Source organism: Marmota marmota, unplaced genomic scaffold, assembly GCF_001458135.2.
Source record: "Marmota marmota marmota unplaced genomic scaffold, marMar, whole genome shotgun sequence".
NCBI classification, from domain to species: Eukaryota; Metazoa; Chordata; class Mammalia; order Rodentia; family Sciuridae; genus Marmota; species Marmota marmota.
Window position 1 is genome coordinate 5,197,268 of NW_026000224.1, and position 23,472 is coordinate 5,220,739.

Below are 23,472 nucleotides of genomic sequence, written 5' to 3' on the forward strand. Positions count from 1 at the left end.
AGAGAGAGAGAGAGAGAGAGAGAGAGAGAGAGAGAGAGAGAGAGAGATTAGAATCAGACTTGTGATAGGGAAATGAAAGTGACAATGGCAGAGAAACTCTATTTCCTTTTAAGAATAACTGACTCAGGATGAAATCTGGAAGTGATTTCAGATCACTCCTGTAAACTCTTACAAAAAAATGTTTATAAAACACTTGGAACAATACATATTGTACTGAGAAAATGTGCTTTGATCAACTCTAGAGATACAAAGCAGGGAACTTAAATCAGGGCTTATTTGTGAATGGAAGGGACTGAACATTGACCTTAAAAGTACGAATTCAGTAGATATCAAGATTGTGTATTCTGAGTAGCAGAAGTTAACATAGTTCCATTTTTTATTTAAAAATAAAATGATTATAGATTTCAGATCTTGGCATCTTGAAATCTGACTCCTGATTCCTATCTCTTAATAGCTATTGGAATACCAGTCAAGAATGGAATTCAGCTTTGATATTTTTACTCTTTAATTTTGAGATGACTGTGCTTCCAAGTGTATCTTCACTCCATATTCAGTAAAGCCAAAGTATTGTTGCCTTGGGTATGCCATAATTTTTATTATTTAAATTTCAGAAAAACATAATTGTGTTTATATAAAGTAGTAATATTACTCTCCTACTTGGGAGAGGCTGTTTGTTTCTTTTAAAAATTTAACCCCCTGTGGACACCAAAATCTGCAGATTCTAAACTATCTTATATAAAGTGATGCAATATTTGCATATGAATTATGACCATTGTTCCAAATACTCTCCATCATCTCTAGATTACTTATAATATCTAATATAGTATAAATATGTTGTAAATAATTGTGAGATTGTATTACTTAGGGAATAATGACAGTCCAAAAAGTCTGTACATGTTCAGAACAAAAGCATGTTTTTTCCAAATATTTTCTATCTATAGTTGGTCAAATCCATGCATGTAGAACCCTGGAACATTGAAGACCAATTTTTAAAATATTTATTTATTTTAGTTGTAGTTTAACACAGTACCTTTATTTATTTTCATGTGGTGTTAAGGATTGAAACCAGGGCTTCCCATGTGCTAGGTGAGTGCTCTACTGCTGAGCCACAACCCCAGCCCACCAATGTGTTTTTAACATTTATGTTTATTGTCTCAAATCTTCCTATTCCACACAGTAGATGTGAGCCTTTTAAAATTTTTTTCTTTTTTTTTTTTTTGTTTTGCCAAAGAACTTTCAGATGCAGCAGTTGAAAAACCAGCCTCTACCTCAGAGCAAAGCCTGTCCAAGAAAGGGGGCCTGACCTTTGTCCTTGGAAAGACCCAGAGAGCACTCCTAGGCACCTACCCACCCTGCTAAGTTGTTTATCTACAAATAACTGGAGAGATCTGCTGCTGCCAGGTGTCCCTGACTCAGTCAGGCTAGGTGGGGACCCAGAGCAACCCTCTAGCAGCTACCAATCAGCATAAGACAGGGAAATGCCTGGGATGCCAGATGACCCTCCCAGTAGTTTATGTTGGGAAACCATGTAGTTCAGCATGAACACCCCTCTTGGCTTAAACCAATCACTTCAAATGAATCCCCCTCTTGTAGTAACCTATCACCCCTACCCAACTTGTTCCCACCAGTGAATGTGCTAATCATGTTTTAGAGTTGTTTTGTTACCGCTGTTGACTGGTGACGAGTCCTTGCTTCCCCAATGTTGAAGAATAACACCAAAGAAGCACGCCAAGGCAAGGTCAGAGTAGAAATTAGAAGTTTCTTAAAGGACAGCAGAAAAGACTTCTCCTGGAGGAAGAAGGGGACCCAAGAGGTGGAATCCGTGGAAGTGCGGTTGTTTCCCCTTTTTATAGTTTTGGTGATGGAATGTAGGTTGGAAGGCCGGAGGGGTGGGACACAGGTGGGCCAAAGAAGTAATCTGGTCAGGAAGGACTTCTGAGTCAGCACCTTTTTGCTGGGGGCTGTTCATTAACATTTCTTTGAGGTGGACTTTGGCCTAGGGCCTTTTTGGGACTTCATTAACATTCCATGAGTTGTCCTGCATTTCCCGGAATCATTGCCAGCATGGCATCCATTTTAGATTTCACTCGGTATTAGACCCGATTTATCTAACTACACTGACTACCTAACTTTAAATCTGGCTTCAGTTTTATGATTTTCCCGTGGTGTGTGATGATTTGCTAAGAGAGGATATGATGTATGTGAAGTCCCTGCCTTCCCCAAAGAGTGTATTAAACTGTTGTAAACCCTGGGCTCAGGGCCTCTCAGCGTCACCAGTTGCTGGGTAAGCATGGAGGACCCAGCTAGCTCACAATAAACACCTCTTTGCTGCTTACATTGATCTTGGTCTCTGGTGGCCTTTTGGGGGTCCTGAATTTGAGCATAAAACAGTGTCTTAAAGCAAGTTGTGATTTCAGGTAAGAGACACTTTTACTTTTTTTCTAGTGTCTGAGACCAGTCTCCTAGTGAGCTTCTATTTGCATTTCAATGTAAGTCCTGGCAGAGGTCCTGAATGAGCTGGGGAAAACTGTCTTTCTGAGCAGAAACATCAGGCCTAAGGAATTTGAAGCATTTTTTTTTTTCTGAGTTGGTAATTGGACAGGTTTGAATTTCTAAAATTATGGTACCTTTCTTTCTTTTACCTTTGAGAACAAGTCTACAATGTTAAGCTTCTTACTGTGATAAGCCAGTTGCTGTTGAGCAGATCCACTTTTTTATGTGACCCTTCTTAGGTTTAGTCTTTCTCTCTCAGTGACAAACAGGTTAAATCTCTCTCCAAAGCCTAATTGTAACTGAGGGAGAGTAAACCTTTTGGTAATAGGCTGTTTAGATATTTTTAAGAGGTCTATGGTAAGAGGTGAGAACAGAAAACCTGGCATTGTATTAAAGAGAAAATTGACTTCTGTCTCCCTACAGAGAAGAAAGAGAAAAATACCTGGGGCATTTGAGGCTAAAATTTGGCTAAGTAATAGCATAACATCTTATCAGGTGATGTCAAGCATTTGGCACAAGTTCTAAAATATCTCAATATAAAGAATACATTGATTACATCTGAGCACAAGGACAGTAATGGGAGATTTTAAACTGTCTTGTGAAGGCTAACTATGTGAACAGAGGGAACTTGGGTATTTCTTACAAATTATCTCATGTCTTTTTTTTTTAGTCCTATAATCTAAATTGCTAGTGTTTCTAATAATTATTTTACTTCTGACAAACCAATTCCCAAATGCAAGATTGTACAATATTTCAGAAAACCATTCAAAGACCAGATTGTTACAGTAAAATATATTTTTTAGACATGTTTACATCTATAGGTGACCATTTCAGCCAAGACTGTTGTCAAAAAACAATCTATAAGATAAACACATTATGACCCATGTCTTAAGTGCCAGAAACAGATACAAACAAAAACACAATGACAGACAAACCAGACAGACCAGGTAGTGAAAAATATCTTCAAGTTGCCAACTCCTATTTAACCATGACTCCTACATTAGTGGCACCAAAACTTTCCCAAATAGTGTATCAGATGCTCTTACAATTGGAAACCAGAAGTGTAAAATCGAGGGTTTCTGTGTGGCAACTCTGCTATATTCTTTCTTTCTTTCTTTCTTTCTTTCTTTCTTTCTTTCTTTCTTTCTTTCTTTCTTTCTTTCTTTCTTTCTTTCTTCCTTCCTTCCTTCCTTCCTTCCTTCCTTCCTTCCTTCCTTCCTTCCTTCTTTCTTTCTTTCTAAGAGTCCCTCACTCTCTCTCTTTACTAAAAGTCATAACTCATCTTGTTCTGTCTAACCCCAGACACACTTTTCCTGTCTCCCACCTTTCCAGGAGTCAACTCTCAACATCTTACATCCTTGGAATGAAAGTACAGTTGCTAGGAGTGCTAAGCTGTCCCTAGTAAGAGAAGTGTGGGCTGCTCTGGAGTCCCACCTGGTGTGGCAGGATTTCTAAACAAAAAGCTTGGTGCCTAATCAAAGCCAATTAATTCCAATTTAATATTGAGGACACACTTTTGAGAAAAAGAAAATAGAGGGTTTATTGCTTTACTAGCAAAGAAGAACCACAGGAGACTCCTGTTTCAAAGGCTCTGACTCTCTTGATCAGGAGGGACTAGAGGTTTCCAAAGAATTTTTCAAGAGTTATATTTCAGTAAGTGTTCCCAGCATGCCCTAATGGCATGTTAGAATTTACTTGTTAATTTGGGAGACATTAATTTCCTACATTCCCATAAGTCATCTCCTTCCTGCAGTGGGTGTACTCAAGGGCAGCCCACTAGAGAAATAAAAGGAGACATTGTTTCCATAATCCTGCTTAACAAAAAGAGGGGTAAAGCTTATCAAATTTCCCTAAAACACAGCTCAAAGGAATATCAGGCTTACTTGTCTTATTGCCCATTTTTTTTTATTTGTTCAATTTTCTTAAGTTTCTACTAGAGAAGACACACAATGAAAAGGCAGAAAAAAAAAAAACCAAAAAAAAAAAAAAAAACAACATGTAGAACATAGAATAAAACACAAGAGAACAAGAAGCAGACTCCAAAACCCAGGGAGCAATGCAATGTCTTGCTAATGCTTCAGACAGAAGCGCCAATGTGCCTCATCAGACACCTCTCTGTCTCCACCAAACCAATAAAGACAGTGTGATATCTTGCTACTGTCCTGGACAGGAGTGTGTTGTGTCTCATCACACAACTCTCTGTCTTCCCTTCCACCCCCCCAAAAAAGAATCTTACCAACCAATATCAGAAAACAGTGCAACATTTCACTACTGTCTTGAATAGGAGTGTGTATGTGCCTCGCCAGGCATCTCACTGTCCCCAGAAGAGATCTCTCTTAACCCAATACCAGATGTTATAAGAGTGCCACTTACCCATGAAGGCCTCCTTCACCAAATGCTTGCTAATCGTTTTAGTGTGGAAGTTTACTCCATCAATCTGATGCACTAAAGGCTCACCCCAGGGCCTTGGAATTTCTCAAGATGCACACTCCCTGGGGCAGCACTCCAGTCCTGGAAGCCCAGAGTGAAGATTCAGTTTCATAATTTTGGGTGGTCTTGTCTCACTGGAGTCACCAGATATTTAACCTTGATGCAAAGAAAAGACCACCAACTCCAATTTTAAATCAAATTAAAGCAAGCTTGTATTTTTGTACACAAAAGCTGGCCAGCAACTGTGTCTCCTGAATACCCGTGACTACATATCAGCCTCCCAGCTCTCCAGGAACAAGGATTTTTAGTATAAAAATATGCAAATGGAGGTGTCTTAACAACTACAGATAACAGGATTTTGACAAGCATAATACAAAGGCATATAGCAGGTTAATGATCTACATGACATTATAGTTCAAGGTAGGGAGTAAATTCAGAACTTAAAACCAGAATTTATGAGGCACTGCTGAGGTTTCGGAGAATGTTTTTATCTGGTCAAAGGGAGCCAGGATTTATGAGGTGCCACTAAGTTTTTTGAGAGTTTTTTTATCTTGTTAGGGAAAGCCAGGCATGGGTGAGTTCAAGGCATGAGCAGGAAATTCAAACAAGTATAGAAATCACAGTAATTTATAGTAAAAGAGAAATTAGCTTTTCATGACTTTGTGATGAGATGACTCTCAATCTTAAAATGGAATTAGGCTGGGTTCATTACCCTTCCATATGAAAATGGCTAACAGGCACATGTGCTGCAGTCTGGCTGGGCACAATCAGGAGCCACTTGTCAAAAGAAACTAACTTTATTTTTAGAACCACACACGCCAAACAAAACAGCCTCTCAGGAAAAACCCTCAGAGCCTCAACTGCCACCACCGGCTTTCCACAAGCCTCTCTCTCCCACACAAGCTTCTCTCCACCTCCCACAATCCTCCTGCTCTTGAGGCCGATTGGCTGGGTCACGTGGGCGGAGCCAAAAAAGTCCCCCAATGAGCAGCTCCGTGGTCTGAAAGGGCAGGGAAACAGCCCAATGAGCATCACCGCAGAGGAGCCAATCAGCTAGATGTTGCTGGGGCCGCTGTGAGCCAATCATCAGCCGGCAGCTGGAAGTTTGCTGGCAGCTGGAAGTTTGCTGGGGCCCCTTCGGCTGTGGCTCTCAACACACATGCACATTGGCCTTTCTTACCTCCTCAACCAAAATCCCCAAAAGAAGAGGATTTTTCTTCAAAATTATAAATGGACAAGATTAGAAACATAGTAGAAGAGGCATCATACAACAGGAATTTGGAAACCTGAGGAAAGTTGGATTGAATTATATGGAGCTAGCTTAATCTTGCATCAGTTGCAGGACGAGCTGGGAACCAGCCTAATTTTCATTATCTGAATCCCCAAACTTTTGGGAATAGTGGCATTTGGAAGCCATAAAAACCAAAGAGATGTGTGAGGAGAAATATATAAGAATAAATCTCAGAGCCCTTCTGTACACTGAACAAATAGTGGCACATGACTTTCAGTATTTTCAAAATATGTTTACCAACAAAATTTTTTCCTGCCTTTTTTTTTTTTTTTAAACCAGGGATTGAACTCAGGGACACTTGATCACTGAGCCACATCCTCAGCTCTATTATTATTATTATTATTATTATTATTATTACTATTATTATTATTATATTTAAAGACAGGGTCTCTCTCACTGAGTTGCTTAGTGCCTCACTTTTGCTGAGGCTGATTTTGAACTCATGATCCTCCTGTCTGAGCCTCCCAAGCCCCTGAAATTACAGGCATGCACCAGAGCACCAGGTTTTTTTCTACCTTTTAGCATCTTAAGGAACATAGCTTGGTCAATACCATTAAAATTTGTCTGGAAAAGGGAGTTGGAGTATGTATCAGAGGTCTTTACTCAGGTCATATAAACCTAATAACACATCAAGTCATTATTTATTCATTAATATTGGGTTTGTTAAACACAATGTACACTAGGCAAGGGGCTGCCTGCAGGATCTGGGCTGGATCCCCTGTACTTTCTGGGGTGGTACTAAGGGCCTCCTCTGTCATCATGCTGAGCTAGCTTCATCAAAAGTTTTCTTTAGTTTTTAAATTACCTAAAGGTTAAAGTCCAGAATAAATCTCCCATATGAAAATATTTTAGCACACTTACTTCTCAGAGATGTGAGAGGTAAATTTAACCTGTGGGGTGCTTGGACAGCATCGAAAATTAATAGTGAGCATACATTTTAAAACTGATAAGAAAATTATTTGATCAGGGAATTACCACATTCTGTATCTGGCATGCTTTAAAAACAAGAGTATCTATGGGGGTGATGAAGGAGCATCCCAGTGTGGGGATGCCCTGGAGGGGATAAGGAACAGGTTCTGTGGTCCCTGAGTGGCATGGCTGAGGTGGCACTCTGAATGTAGATTAGAAGCAGGTTGCAGACTGTTGAATAGACACCCTAGGACATCAGTACCTCACATTTATCCTTTGAATCTATTATGACTTTATTTTTCCTGGATTAAAATAGCACTTACTTGACTACTGCACATAGGCTGAAGGATTCTGGAAGGTTTTCTGTTTGCTACCATGAGTCACAGATTGAGGCAGGAAAGTCCACCAGCCACAGTTATGTCTTAGGGCTCAGTGGTTTTACCATTCATCTACTATCCTAGTCACAGTGGATTCCCCTGAGAGTGGTAGAGTTGAAGTCCATCTCACAAAGACTTGAATTCCAGAAGATGCCAATGGTACCCCATCTAGGACACTCTCAAGATGCTTATCTGGCTTTACCCTGAGTCAGAAAAATCCAGAAAGCTAAGTAGGCTCCAGGACTAAGATATTAAAAGTAATCTCAGGAACATCTTCTTTAAATACCCAAGTCCCCTCGACCTCACTTCCCCTGGCATGAATGCCAACCCCTCATCTTATGCTCAGATTCCCCCAAGATCATCAGAATTAACTAATTCTTTGACAGATTCTCATAAACTTGCCACTTCCACGTTTTGTTTTCTGCTTTCTCTTTAATAAGTCCTTAGGAAAATCACTTATTATTAAACAATGTAGTGGGTTCAGAGCTTTCCTGCATTGAGGTAAGCTGTGTGCTTATAGAAATAGATTTCTGGTTTCACAGCCTATTTTGCTGAGGTTTTCCTACACTGAACAGAGACAGAGGGCCCCAGGGCCTGTGTGGTAAACATGGTGGTTCCTCTGCAGGTCAAAGGGGAGGGTGGGCCCATGCTTTTCCGAACTTATGCTGCTGTTTTTCATATCACAGAAATGCTGTGTTCTGGAGGCCTTCCCTAATGTTCCCACAGGGAGAATTTCACCTTCCCCACATGGCACTGTCCAGGTCCTCTTCTTACCTGCCTGCCCACCCAGGTGACCTGGCTCTCTTCTCCTGAGAGGGGCCAGGGGTTGCACCTCTGTCCCCTCCAGCAGAGTGGATGCAAGGCCATCACAGAACTCCAATTTCCTGCCCTCTGGGGTGATATAACATGTAGGGCACTGCCAGGGAGAGGGTCTAAAATTAGTTCTCTGGATCTTGCCCTTGGCAAGCTGGGCAATCAGTGTCATTAAGGAAGTGGGTTATAGTCAGCCCAGAATCAGGAAGATCAGTAGGAGACCAAAATGAGATTTTTAGAAAACAATTCATGATAAGCAGAAAGAGAAAGCAGCACTCACTCCTTACTACGGTCACTGTGGGTCATATGTGAAGCCAGTGCTGTACACCTTGTGGGCAAGTCCTTCAGTACATGTACACTCCAGCCACCCCAGGTGCTCTTTTCCAGAGATTTGTGACCCCTCCTGGCTCTATCTACACTGTGACTGCACATCAGAGAGAAAGCAAGAGGAAAAACCCTCTCGCTGAGTGAATAGTGACTTAAAACACAGGCCAAGGGCTGGAGGCCATGAAGGAAACCTGAGGAAGCTGGTAGCATCTGCTACCTCCCAGCCACCTTGACAGAACACTTCTCTGTGCATCTTCCTTATCTCTGATGCAAGAGTGTGCAGGCCTGCAGCTTGTAGTGTCCATCCTCATGCTTTCCTTGTGGTTTTTGCAGAGTGCTGGAATTAACACTGTCTCCACCCCTCCATGAGGCTGCTGCAGGCTGGGCTTTTCAAAAGCATGGCCAGGGAAACTGCATGGGCATCCATACCATCATCTCCTGGTGGGTTCTGGGCAGGATGGTTTCAAGGAGGGGCACACATCCCAACCATATGTGTCTTCTGCTCCTACACTGGTGCCAGTGATTGGTGACATGCTCTGGGCAAACATTGTTTTGTTCTTTTACCATGTGCTGGATATAAGCCCATGGACTGTTTCAAATTCTGAGAAAATTTGCAAAGAGGAAGGCAGTGGGTACAGGAGTCACCTTCTACATTGCTATGAACTCATATAGTGAAGCCACATCTGAGAAACACTCTCTGGGGACCTTGCTATGAATGTAGTCAACTAATGAGTTTGTAAAGGATAATTATTCCTAGCTAGTACCTATCTCTGATAAGAGCACTGTGCCTTCATTTCTCAAAAATTATTCAGAGATCACTGTGTCATGTGATCACTGGTCATCCTAAGATAGCTGTGTGGTAATTCTTGCCAATGCTGCTTACAAATAAAATTTAATTAACAAACAAATTTATTAATTAATTAATGACAACAGATGACCAGACTTGACCAAATGTCCATGAGGACTTGACCAAAGGCCATGCTAGTAGGCGACCACCTGGTGCTGGGCGCAGCCTGTGTTCTCCTGTCCTGCTGGACACCAGGAGCCACAGCCATGTGGAAGAACAGCTTTAATACTCAAAGGGAACCTGCTCTGTTTGCCAGGTACTCTCTGGCTTCCAGGCCCAGGTTTTCCCTCAAAGAAGGGAAGCTGCTGTCCAGAAGTCATACTTTCTGCTACTTTTTATCCAAACCCTCAGATGGCCATCCCACATGGAGGGAAACAGCAGGCGAGCAAAGCTGCAAAGAAAAAAATATAATTTAAAAAAACTCACTCTGTTGGAAGGATGAAGACTGGAAAAAAAAGAAAGTGTTTGGGTCTCCACAGAATCTGCCCTGGCCAGGTCCAAAGCCCCTCCCAAAAGCAGATTTCCAGTCTGGGCACATGGTATCAGCCCAGGGAACATGTCACAGGGAAGATTCTGGCCCTGCCTGGAGACTCTGGTTCAGCAGTCCTCAGTTGCCTGACAACTGTGCATTGAGGCACGTGAGGGATCTGAGGGCATATGCCCCTGGACACTCTTTAGGGGACACTTCCTTGGACCATGCACCCAGATGCTGAATGTTTTCTGAGGCACTGTTCTCTTCCAAGTAGGTGATATGTTTGTGTCCACCTGTGACTTTCTCACTTTAGGACTCCCAGACAAGGTTGATTTCTGCTATGAGGTGTCCTCAAAAAGGCCATGGCAGGAGGCAGGTATGGCCACACGCATGAAGATGATGCCTCTCCAATGAGGCTCTGAGCTGCCCCTGCCCTGCTCACTCCATGTTCATCCCAGCCCCTTGCCCTCCTTCCAGCCCTGGTATCCCTATCACCTCTACATCTCTGACCATGCAGCAATGGGACCCTGAGCCTCCCCTGCCTTTCCCAGACCACCATCCAGGAGGAGGTGTGGCTGCATCAGGTGCCACCTCTACAAAAGTCCTTCCACTGCCCTCCATCTCTATGCTGTGTCTTCCAAGTGGGCTCCTGCCCCTTATGCTACCCACCCTCCATCTCTTCTGCCCTGTAGGAAAACCAACTCCTGTGGCTCTCAGGATGATCTGTCTGAGCAGAAGGTGGGAACACCACTGGAACATGTATGACCAGATGCCTCTGAGAAAGCCCCAGTGATTCCTGTTGAAGGAAACCCCTCAGTCAGTCCACACAAGGCCCAGACAACCCTGTGGCTGTGGTTTTCTTGACCCAGACATCAGCCTCCAATGAAAACACAGGATGCCAAAGCCCTCAGTCTGGCAGCTTGCCCTGGTTCCCTGGGTGACAGGGCAGTTGCACAATGAAATAACTTAACACAGAGCTGCATTAGGAAGACTGGTGGCCCAGAATGACATGAATAAACACTTCTCAGAAGAGGATATTCAACTAATCAACAAATATATAAAAATGTTCATCATCTGTAGCAATCAGAGAAATGCAATTCAAAACTACTCTAAGATGTAATCTCACTCCAGTCAGAATGGCAGCTATTATGAAGACAAACAACAGGTGTTGGTGAGGATGTGGGAAAAGGCACACTTATACATTGCTGGTGGGATTGCAAATTGGTGCAGCCAATATGGAAAGCACTATGGAGATTCCTTGGGAAAACTTGGAATGGAACCATCATTTGACTGAGCTATCCCTCTCCTCAGTCTATACACAAAGTACTTAAAAACAGCATACTACAGGGACACAGCCACATAAATGTTTATAGCAGCACAATTTACAATAGCCAAACTGTGGAACCAACCTAGATGCCCTTCAGTAGATGAATGGATTAAAAAAATGTTGCATATATACACAATGGAATATTACTCAGTAATAAAAGAGAATAAAATCATGGCATTTGCAGGTAAATGGATGGAGTTAGAGAAAATAATTCTAAGTTAGCCAATCCACAAAAAAACAAATGGCAAATGTTTTCTCTGATATAACGTGACTTACTCATATTTGGTAGGGAGGGGGAGATTGGGAGAAATAGATGAAGTCTAGATAGGGCAGAGGGGTTGGAAGTGTAGGGATGGGGCAGGGGGTTAGCAAGGATAGTGAAACGTGATAGACATCATTATTTATAATACATGTATGAAGACATGAATTGGTGTGAACATACTTTATATACAAACAGAGATATGAAAAATTGTTTTCTATATGTGTAATAAGAATTGTGATGCATTATGCTCTCATGTATTTAAAAAATAAAAGCAAATAATAAAATAAAAATGAAAAGTGGGGGCGTGGCTACCCTCCCAGCTCAGTCTCACTTACACCCTACTTAGGCCCTCTCACTCAGGCAAGGTCAGTGCTACAGCTCTTTTCTCGGCCTTTTACTGGCTCATAGGGAAAACAATCCTGTTGATGGGCTTTGTTTTTCAAAGTGGGGTCAATTAATGTCTCCTTGAGGTACTGGACATGAAGTCTCAGCAGACCATGTGGCCTGTGCTGTGTGACTGGGCGATAGAAGCAGCACAGAGTATCCCTGGTGAGCACAGCCATGTTCTGGTAAAACCATTCACAAAAAAATTACTGTGATTCTCTTGGCCATCAGGAAGACTATCTGAGATATTAGAATCATGCTTCCTGCAATCTAGGGAAGGTCACACATATGCAGCCAGAACATTTCATGTCACTGCAGTTGATGGCTGGCTCCCTGCACCACAAGAGGACCAAGATCATTCCTCTGCTGATTATAATGGTGGTTCTACTTGTGGTAATTCATATGGTGGTTTATTTCCTCTCCTATTCTCTTTCCAATCTTTAGGTGGAAAGAAGTAATATAATACAATAAATGACATTTGCAAACACATGTCAGTGACATATAATAATGACATATAATAAATGCCACATAAATGTCAAATGAGCAAACATTAACAGACATGGTAATAAGGATAGTGTGCTGGTGAACAGCCACCTGCAGCTGAAAGATGAAGCAAGCCCCCAATGCCACTCAGCTCATCAAATTAAAAAAGCTTTGCCATATTTCCAGATACTTCATTTGGACAAACAGAGTTCTCAAAGAGACTAGTCCAGTCTGTCATTTTCATGTTAGGATACATGATTATAAGTCATTAGGAGGTGGTGCCACAGTAAGCTGTAGAAACACCCACAATTTGCAGATATTCAGACAAGTTGTATACTGCTGATCTAACTGTGTGCATGTAACTTGGTTTGGAAAAGTCTAGCATTTTACAATCTAATTATTGTAGGTAAGATTTGCTTCTGATATGCAGGGCCTTGACTTTGGAGTCTGACCTGAAGTCATCCCAGGTCCACTCCTTTCTACAGCACAGATGTTCTTGCAAAGAATCTATTCATTGTTTCTTTCATGCATTTACTTATTTACCATTAGAGGTTCTTTATGGAGGGCCTCTTTGGTGTCAAGCTTCTCAGCAGACACAGGATAAACAAGGCCTGAAGTTGCTCCCAGCCCAGTGAGGAGACCAGTGTGCAAACTCAAACTTGTTAGCAAAATTAAAAAAAAAAATACTGTAGCATTCATTTCTTGAAATGTATACTCATAATTATATGAGATGCAGTTTGTAGATATACATATATATATATACTACCATTATATATAATTAAAAAATGATTACTACATCTCACATTAACCACATTTATTTCAAATTAATTTGTCTTTTGAAAACACCAATATATGAGTCGAAGGAAGATGGCGGCAAGGGGAGTGCATTGCCCCCGTGTGCTGCTTCACTGTGTGGGAGTATGACAAGTCAGGACGGCTAAAGGATATCTTGTTAGGAATTTCCAGCAATAGTGGGGTGCTCCGGAACCTGGAGGAAGGATTTCCATCGCACGAGGATCGGCTACGGGGACTCAAACGCGAGAGGTTTGTCGCATGGAGGTTAACACTGCTTATTCAGCAAATCGCCCCGCGGCTAGAGTCTGCAGCGCGCGCTGGGATAGAGATGCAGGGTTACAGCGCTGCAGTTTCTGCCAGCCGCGCAAGCACCGTACTCAGGGCTGAATTCTGGGTTCGAGACGGGGGAAGGAAGCGGTCCATCTCGGTTCTCCACACCGGTCAGACCACAGAGGAGGCCAGCAGCCACCATGTTGGTAAACTGACGTCACCTCCCCTGTTTTCGACTGACCACAGCTCATTCAGCCATAGATCAGGTAATTTCAGGCTGCAATTCGCCTGCGGCTTGCAGACAGATTGCTAGGGTTCAGCGCCTGGGTGCTTCTTAGAACCTGAGCTTATCGGAGCGAACACCGAGCGCGGGGCGGCCGAATTCTGGCTCCCGGAACCGTCCCGTGGAGCCTGCGGAGGCTGCTTCTTGGACCCTGCTCCTATCAGAGCATACAACAAGCACTAAGCAGCCGAATTCCGGCTCCCGGAACTGAGCCCGCGGGGACTGCTTCTTGGAGCTTACACTTATAGGAGCTTACACCGAGCACGGAGCGGCCGAGTTCCGGCTCCCGGAACTTCCCTGGACCGGGGCTAGGAGCCCGCGGAAACTGCTTCTCGGTCCGGGTCCTGCTGAGGGCCGGTCAGGACTCACCCGTTGCTTTGGTTGCCCGGCAAGGGGAACGAAATGCTGCCATTCGCATAGGATACCAACATGGCAGAGATCTGATGTCAGCAGAAAGCGGCGGAGGAGAGAACTTCATCAATACCAGCGGTGACATAAGCAGTTGGTCTCCTGGTAGGGGGGGTGAGGCACAGTCACCTGAGCCTCCTCAATTTGTCGTTGAGCCAGAGGGGAGAAGCCGGGCCGCCGCCAGCGCCCGGAGCAGGCCCAGCGGCTCGCCAGCGTGGTGACCGCGTGACCCCAATTGGAGAGGGGGCGGAGCGGAGCCGCCACCCGCACCCGCAAGGTGGGCAGACCCGCGACCCAGTGGTACATGGGCGTGGTAGGAGGGGCAGGGCAGAGCCGCCGTTCGCGCTTGCAAGGTAAACAGACCTGTGACAGCCTGGCGGGTCAGGCCCAGTGGCCTGCCAGTGTGGTACACATGTCACCCCAACTGGAGTAGGGGCAGAGCAGATCCTTCTCCCACGCCCGGATCAGGCCCTGCCGGTGTGGTGGTCACGTGACCCCAATTGGAGTGGGGGCGGAGCGGAACCGCCACCCGTGCCCGCAGGGTGAGCAGACCAGTGATCAAACTGCAGATCAGACCCAGGGGTCCGCAGGCGTGGTAGGAGGGGCAGGGCAGATCCGCCGCCCGCGCCTCCAAGGTAGGCAGACCTACAACAGACCGGCGGATCAGGCCCAGGAGCCTGCCGGCGTGGTACAAACACCACCCTAATTGGAGTAGTGGCAGAGCAGAGTCGCCGCCCGTGCCAGGAACAGGCCCAGCGTCCTGCAGGCGGGGTAGTCACGACACCCCATTTGGAGTAGGGGCAGAGTAGAACCGCCGCCCGCGTCTGCAGGGTAGGCAAACCTGCAACCGACTGGCGGATCAGGCCCGGTGGCCTGCCGGCGTGGTACACTCGTCACCCCAATTGGAGTAGGGGCAGAACAGAGCCGCCGCCAGCTCCCAGAACAGGCCCAGTGACCTGCCGGCGTGGTAGCCACGACACCCCAATTGGAATAAGGAGAGAGCAGAGCCGCCGCCCGCACCTGCAGGAAAGATACGCAAGCAGTATGAAAAGACAAGGAAAGAAAGGACCACAAGCAATGCAGGTCAACGCAACTTTAGAAGAGGTAACAGCTGCAGCAGATGGAATGTCAGATAAAGAATTCAGGATATACATGCTTCAGATGATCTGGAGTATCAAGGAAGACATTAAACAGCAAAATCAGACAATGAAAGATCACTTCGACAACGAATTACGCAAACAAATCCAGGAAGCAAAGGATCAACTATACAGGGAGATAGAGGTTATAAAAAACAAACAATCAGAAATCCTAGAAATGCAGGAAGCAATAAACCAACTTAAAAACTCAATGGAGAATACTACCAGCAGAGTAGAACACTTAGAAGATAGAACATCAGACAATGAAGACAAAGTATTTCAACTGGAAAAGAACATAGACAGCTCAGCAAGACTGTTAAGAAACCATGAGCAGAACATCCAAGAAATATGGGATAACATTAAGAGACCAAACTTAAGAGTCATTGGGATACAGGAAGGTACAGAGCTCCAAACCAAAGGAATGAGCAGTCTATTCAATGAAATAATACGAGAAAACTTCCCAGACTTGAAGAATGAGACAGAATCCCAAATCCTAGAAGCCTACAGGACGCCGAATGTGCAAAATCATAAGAGATCCACACCTAGACACATTATAATGAAGATGCCCAACATACAGAATAAGGAGAGAATTTTAAAAGCTACAAGAGAAAGGAAGCAGATTACATTTAGGGGTAAGCCAATCAGGATAACAGCTGATCTTTCAACACAGACTCTGAAAGCTAGAAGATCCTGGAATAACATATTTCAAACACTGAAAGAAAATGGGTTCCAACCAAGAATTGTGTATCCAGCGAAATTAAGCTTCAGGATGGAAGATGAAATTAAAACCTTCCACGATAAACAAAAGTTTAAAGAATTCGCAGCTAGAAAACCATCTCTTCAAAACATCCTCGCCAAAGCATTACAGGAAGAGGAAATGGAAAATAACAATGAAAACCAACAGTGGGAGGTAGGACAGTAAAGGGGGGGGAAATAATCAAAGAGGAAAACAAACCATGTTTAGTAACAGAAATAAACAAATATGGCTGGAAGAACAACCCATATCTCAATAATAACCCTAAATGTTAATGGCTTAAACTCACCAATTAAGAGACACAGGCTAGTAGAATGGATCACAAAACAAGACCCAACAATATGCTGCCTACAGGAGACGCATTTGATAGGAAAAGACATACATAGGCTGAAGGTGAAAGGTTGGGAAAAATCATATCACTCATATGGACTTCGGAAACAAGCAGGAGTGTCCATACTCATATCAAATAAAATAGATTTCAAGCCAAAGTTAATCAAAAGGGATAAAGAGGGACACTACATACTGCTTAAGGGAACCATACACCAACAAGACATAACAATCATAAATATTTATGCCCCAAACAATGGTGCAGCTATGTTCGTCAAACAAACTCTTCTCAAGTTCAAGAGTCTAATAGACCACCATACCATAATCATGGGAGACTTCAACACACCTCTCTCGCCACTGGACAGATCTTCCAAACAAAAGTTGAATAAGGAAACTATAGAACTCAATAACACTATTAATAACCTAGACCTAATTGACATATATAGAGTATACCACCCAACATCAAGCAGTTACACTTTTTTCTCAGCAGCACATGGATCCTTCTCAAAAATAGATCATATATTATGTCACAGGGCAACTCTTAGACAATATAAAGGAGTAGAGATAATACCATGCATCTTATCTGATCATAATGGAATGAAACTGAAAATCAACGATAAAAGAAGGAAGGAAAAAGCATACATCACTTGGAGAATGAACAATAGGTTACTGAATGATCAATGGGTTATAGAAGACATCAAGGAGGAAATTAAAAAATTCTTAGAGATAAATGAAAACACAGACACAACATATCGGAATCTATGGGACACATTGAAAGCAGTTCTAAGAGGAAAATTCATTGCTTGGAGTTCATTCCTTAAAAAAAGAAAAAACCAACAAATAAATGATCTCATACTTCATCTCAAAATCCTTGAAAAAGAAGAGCAAAACAACAGCAAAAGAAGTAGAAGGCAAGAAATAATTAAAATCAGAGCTGAAATTAATGAAATCGAAACAAAAGAAACAATTGAAAAAATTGACAAAACTAAAAGTTGGTTCTTTGAAAAAATAAACAAAATCGACAGACCCTTAGCGATGCTAGCGAAGAGAAGAAGAGAGAGAACTCAAATTACTAGCATACGGGATGAAAAAGGCAATATCACAACAGACACTTCAGAAATACAGAAGATAATCAAAAACTATTTTGAATCCTTATACTCCAATAAATTAGAAGATAGTGAAGGCATAGATAAATTTCTTAAGTCATATGATCTGCCCAGATTGAGTCAGGAGGATATAGACAACCTAAACAGACCAATATCAATTGAGGAAATAGAAGAAACCATCAAAAGACTACCAACTAAGAAAAGCCCAGGACCGGATGGGTATACAGCAGAGTTTTACAAAACCTTTAAAGAGGAACTAATACCAATACTTTTCAAGCTACTTCAGGAAATAGAAAAAGAGGGAGAACTTCCAAATTCATTCTACGAGGCCAACATCACCCTGATACCTAAACCAGACAAAGACACTTCAAAGAAAGAAAACTACAGACCAATATCTCTAATGAACCTAGATGCAAAAATCCTCAATAAAATTCTGGCGAATCGGATACAAAAACATATCAAAAAAATTGTACACCATGATCAAGTAGGATTCATCCCTGGGATGCAAGGCTGGTTCAATATACGGAAATCAATAAATGTTATTCACCACATCAATAGACTTAAAAATAAGAACCATATGATCATCTCGATAGATGCGGAAAAAGCATTCGACAAAGTACAGCATCCCTTTATGTTCAAAACTCTAGAAAAACTAGGGATAACAGGAACATACCTCAATATTGTAAAAGCAATCTATGCTAAGCCTCAGGCTAGCATCATTCTGAATGGAGAAAAACTGAAGGCATTCCCTCTAAAATCTGGAACAAGACAGGGATGCCCTCTCTCTCCACTTCTGTTCAACATAGTTCTCGAAACACTGGCCAGAGCAATTAGACAGACGAAAGAAATTAAAGGCATCAAAATAGGAAAAGAAGAACTTAAATTATCACTATTTGCAGATGATATGATTCTATACCTAGCAGACCCAAAAGGCTCTACAAAGAAACTATTAGAGCTAATAAATGAATTCAGCAAAGTGGCAGGATATAAAATCAACACGCATAAATCAAAGGCATTCCTGTATATCAGCGACAAATCCTCTGAAATGGAAATGAGGACAACCACTCCATTCACAATATCTTCAAAAAAAATAAAATACTTGGGAATCAACCTAACAAAAGAGGTGAAAGACTTATACAATGAAAACTACAGAACCCTAAAGAGAGAAATAGAAGAAGATCTTAGAAGATGGAAAAATATACCCTGTTCATGGATAGGCAGAACTAACATCATCAAAATGGCGATATTACCAAAAGTTCTCTATAGGTTTAATGCAATGCCAATCAAAATCCCAACGGCATTTCTTGTAGAAATAGAGAAAGCAATCATGAAATTCATATGGAAAAATAAAAGACCCAGAATAGCAAAAACAATGCTAAGCAGGAAGTGTGAATCAGGCGGTATAGCGATACCAGACTTCAAACTATACTACAGAGCAATAGTAACAAAAACAGCATGGTACTGGTACCAAAACAGGCGGGTGGACCAATGGTACAGAATAGAGGACACAGAAACCAATCCACAAAACTACAACTATCTTATATTTGATAAAGGGGCTAAAAGCATGCAATGGAGGAAGGATAGCATCTTCAACAAATGGTGCTGGGAAAACTGGAAATCCATATGCAACAAAATGAAACTGAATCCCTTTCTCTCGCCATGCACAAAAGTTAATTCAAAATGGATCAAGGAGCTTGATATCAAATCAGAGACACGCCGTCTGATAGAAGAAAAAGTTGGCTACGATCTACATACTGTGGGGTCGGGCTCCAAATTCCTCAATAGGACACCCATAGCACAAAAGTTAATAACTAGAATCAACAAATGGGACTTACTCAAACTAAAAAGTTTTTTCTCAGCAAAAGAAACAATAAGAGAGGTAAATAGGGAGCCTACACCCTGGGAACAAATCTTTACTCCTCACACTTCAGATAGAGCCCTAATATCCAGAGTATACAAAGAACTCAAAAAATTAGACAATAAGAGAACAAACAACCCAATCAACAAATGGGCCAAGGACCTGAACAGACACTTCTCAGAGGAGGACATACAGTCAATCAACAAGTACATGAAAAAATGCTCACCATCTCTAGCTGTCAGAGAAATGCAAATCAAAACCACCCTAAGATACCATCTCACTCCAGTAAGATTGGCAGCCATTATGAAGTCAAACAACAACAAGTGCTGGCGAGGATGTGGGGAAAAGGGTACACTTGTACATTGCTGGTGGGACTGCAAATTGGTGCAGCCAATTTGGAAAGCAGTATGGAGATTTCTTGGAAAGCTGGGAATGGAGCCACCATTTGACCCAGCTATTCCCCTTCTTGGTCTATTCCCTAAAGACCTAAAAAGAGCATGCTACAGGGACACTGCTACATCGATGTTCATAGCAGCACAATTCACAATAGCAAGACTGTGGAACCAACCTAGATGCCCTTCAATAGACGAATGGATAAAAAAAATGTGGCATTTATACACAATGGAGTATTACTCTGCATTAAAAAATGACAAAATCATAGAATTTACAGGGAAATGGATGGCATTAGAGCAGATTATGCTAAGTGAAGCTAGCCAATCCCTAAAAAACAAATGCCAAATGTCTTCTTTGATATAAGGAGAGTAACTAAGAACAGAGTAGGGACGAAGAGCAGGAGAAGAAGATTAACATTTAACAGGGATGAGAGGTGGGAGGGAAAGGGAGAGAGAAGGGTAATTGCATGGTAATAGAAGGAGACCCTCAGGGTTATACAGTGGAGGAGGTAGAGAGAGAGGAGGGGAGGGGAGGGGAGAGGTGGGGAGGGGGGAGGGTGGAGCATGGGAAAGGCAGCGGAGCACAACAGACACTAGGATGGCAGTTTGTAAATCAATGGATGTGTAACTGATGTGATTCTGCAATCTGTGTATGGGGTGAAGGTGGGAGTTCATAACCCACTTGAATCAAAGTGTCGAATATGATATGTCAAGAAATTTGTAATGTTTTGAACAACCCACAATAAAAAATTAAAAAAAAAAAAAAGAAAACACCAATATATGACACTCCTTGGATATATACATTTGGTGTGTCTTCAAATTTGTCACTTTTTGTATTATCTTCTTTTCTTTATTCTCCTTTTTATAGGATTTCTTTTTCCAAATTATTGAGATTAATGAATTTTAGACACTTCAATTAAACAGTGTATTCTGTAGATTTTCTTTTTAACCTCAGATAAAATACATCCCACTTTTTATAAGCTTATTGTTCTGTAAATGACTTCTAAATACCTGCATGTATAACATCCTAAGCTGACTTTACTCTGGACTATTGATATCTGAGTGGAGGGGATCTCAAAGTAATCCATGGAAAAGGCAGAACTGGGATGGGTCAGGATGTGAGATTGGTGGATGTATTTGTGAAATTAAGGTAGAGAAAAAAAGTGCTGTGAAGGAAAGAGGGAAAGAATGACCAACTCAAGGGTTCAGATTTAAAAATTCTAATGGTGGATCAATGGTAGCATGAGGGCAAGGGGTAGTTTCTTTGGAGGCAGAAATAAGGTAGAAAAAAACAGAAGGTAACTCTGGCACAGTCCCCAAGAGAAAGAGTCAGATGAATGGGTTATGTGTTTATTTCTTCCCTCCTTAGAGTGGAATTCATAATTCATAGTGTATGTTTCAGTAGGTAGTTTAAAACCATTTCCAATTAGCTTTACCAATTTGTGTGGCCACAATCAACCTTTGACAATTCCAATCACATAAAATCTTTGTACTTTTTCATATTTATTCATTCATTCATTCATTCATTCATTCCATTTTTGTTCATTCAGTTTTGCTTTACTGTTATTGTGTATACACTCCTGGTGAGTATACAATGGTACATATATATAACTTCTATAACATTAGATTAAAGTCAGCCAGCCTCAGCAACTTAGTGAGGCTCTAAAAAAATAAGCAAAACCCTTTTGCTTTATAGAATATTTTATTAAAGGCTGAGAGTGTTTCATAGCAAAAAAAAAAAAATCATATCTGATTTCAATTTGTAATATGAGAGAGAGAGAGATCTTGCAAAAATAAAAAAGTAATCAGTGACACTCTTAGTGTCAAGGATGTAAATAATTCAAAAGTAATAGTGAGCTAGTTGGAAAACTCATCTAGGTTATTAACTGCTTCTTGGGGAAGTTAGTCTGCTCTCCAATGTATAAAAGTGAGAGAGGAATTCTTTATTAAGTTTTGTATAAGAAAAAAGAGGAGTTTTGACACAGCTGTAAGTTGACCTAGACTGGGTCAACTTTAGTGGGTGATTAGGGTTCTGCTAAGATGATAGATCCTTGAATTATTTGGAATAATGTGATTTTATCTAGTCTAAATAAACAAAGATAAAGGTCTAATATAAATCATGCTTGGCCAAGGAAAAAACATTTAAATGAAAAGTAAATGTACGAATAAACACATAAAACAATATTTAAGAAAAATTTAACATTCAGAATATTTATGCAATTATATAATCACCAGTAATGTAAAAACAATGACAACTAAAGAAAAAGTGAATTAATAAAGGAACAAATAAATAATGGAATAAATAAATTAATAAATGAATAACTAACAAGTGCAAAGATGTAATGTGACTGGAATTGTCAAAGTCAGCTTGTAGCCATGACAAAGTGTAAAGGTACATGGAAATGGTGTTTTACTACTTACTGAGACATACCCTGTGAACTATAAATTCCACTCCTAGGTGGGAAGAGTTGAATTCAGAGCCCATTCACCTGGCTCTCTCACTTGGGAACTGTGCAAAAAATTAACTTTTTCTTTCCCCCCAAATTTTATTGCTGCTTCCAAGAACACTACCCCTCTACATTCATACCATCATTGTAGACTTGTAGCATATGAACCCCTCTACTGCTCAAGTTTTTCTTTTTTTATTGCTCTTTTTCTCCCTACTCACATATAATCCACCAATACTTATTTTGTAATGCAAAATCTACATACTCAGCAATCTCCAGTCTTACATCTTACTATATCCATTTCCTGCCTTGTGCATGACAATTTTGAGATCTCCTCCATCAAGACATCAATAGTCCAAAGTGATCAGTATTGGGGGTAAAATATGCAGAATATTAGAAGTCAGTCACACAATAAGAAAGCTATAAAAAGTGGGCTTCATTTTAAGGGTGAAAATAAAAAGAAAATCTATAGACTTCACTAGTTAAAATAAAGGATCCAAAATTTATGAGTCTCAATAATTTGAATTATATCTGTGAGTCACTTTTTTGGGGGGGAAGGATATGGGGACATTGCTAATGAGTTTAAAGCTCAAACTGTTTTTTATGAGACAAAGAACAGAAAAGTTAAAAAAATATTAAAACTGATATCATTTTCATAAATAAAATATAGACATATTTATTCAAAAATTGCTTTAACCTTATAAATAGTTGTAAGTGTCAATGCACTTCCCTCTGGGATATGTCCTAGTATTGGAAGAAAACTTTGCCTTAAAATAACCGCATTCGCTGACCCAATAATAATAATAATAATAATAATAATAATAATAATAATAAGTGATGTGGGGAGGATTTCAGGTTTGTGAAGCATACCTGTAATATAAGTTACTTGAAAAGCCAACATGGGAGAATTTTATTCACTGTCTGAAGACATATATGTATAAATTATATATAAAAATGTTTATGGGTTCTGTAGTGAAGGGGCACAAGTCCAATACACAGTCTTTATTATTTTTTTTTTAATTTTTTTTTGTTGTTGATGGACACAATACCATTTGTAGTTTGTTTGTTTGTTAGTTTTTTAATGTGGTGCTGGCTGTTCAACCCAGTACCTCACCCATGCTAGGGAAGGGCTCTACCCCAAAGTCCTTTACTTAATTAATTTTTTTTTGGCGGGAGTGTATGTGTGTAGTGCAGGGGATTGAATCCATGGCCTTATATAAGCAAAACAAGCACTCTACTGACTAAGCTGTATCCTCAGCCCTGATCTGTAGTCTTTTAACA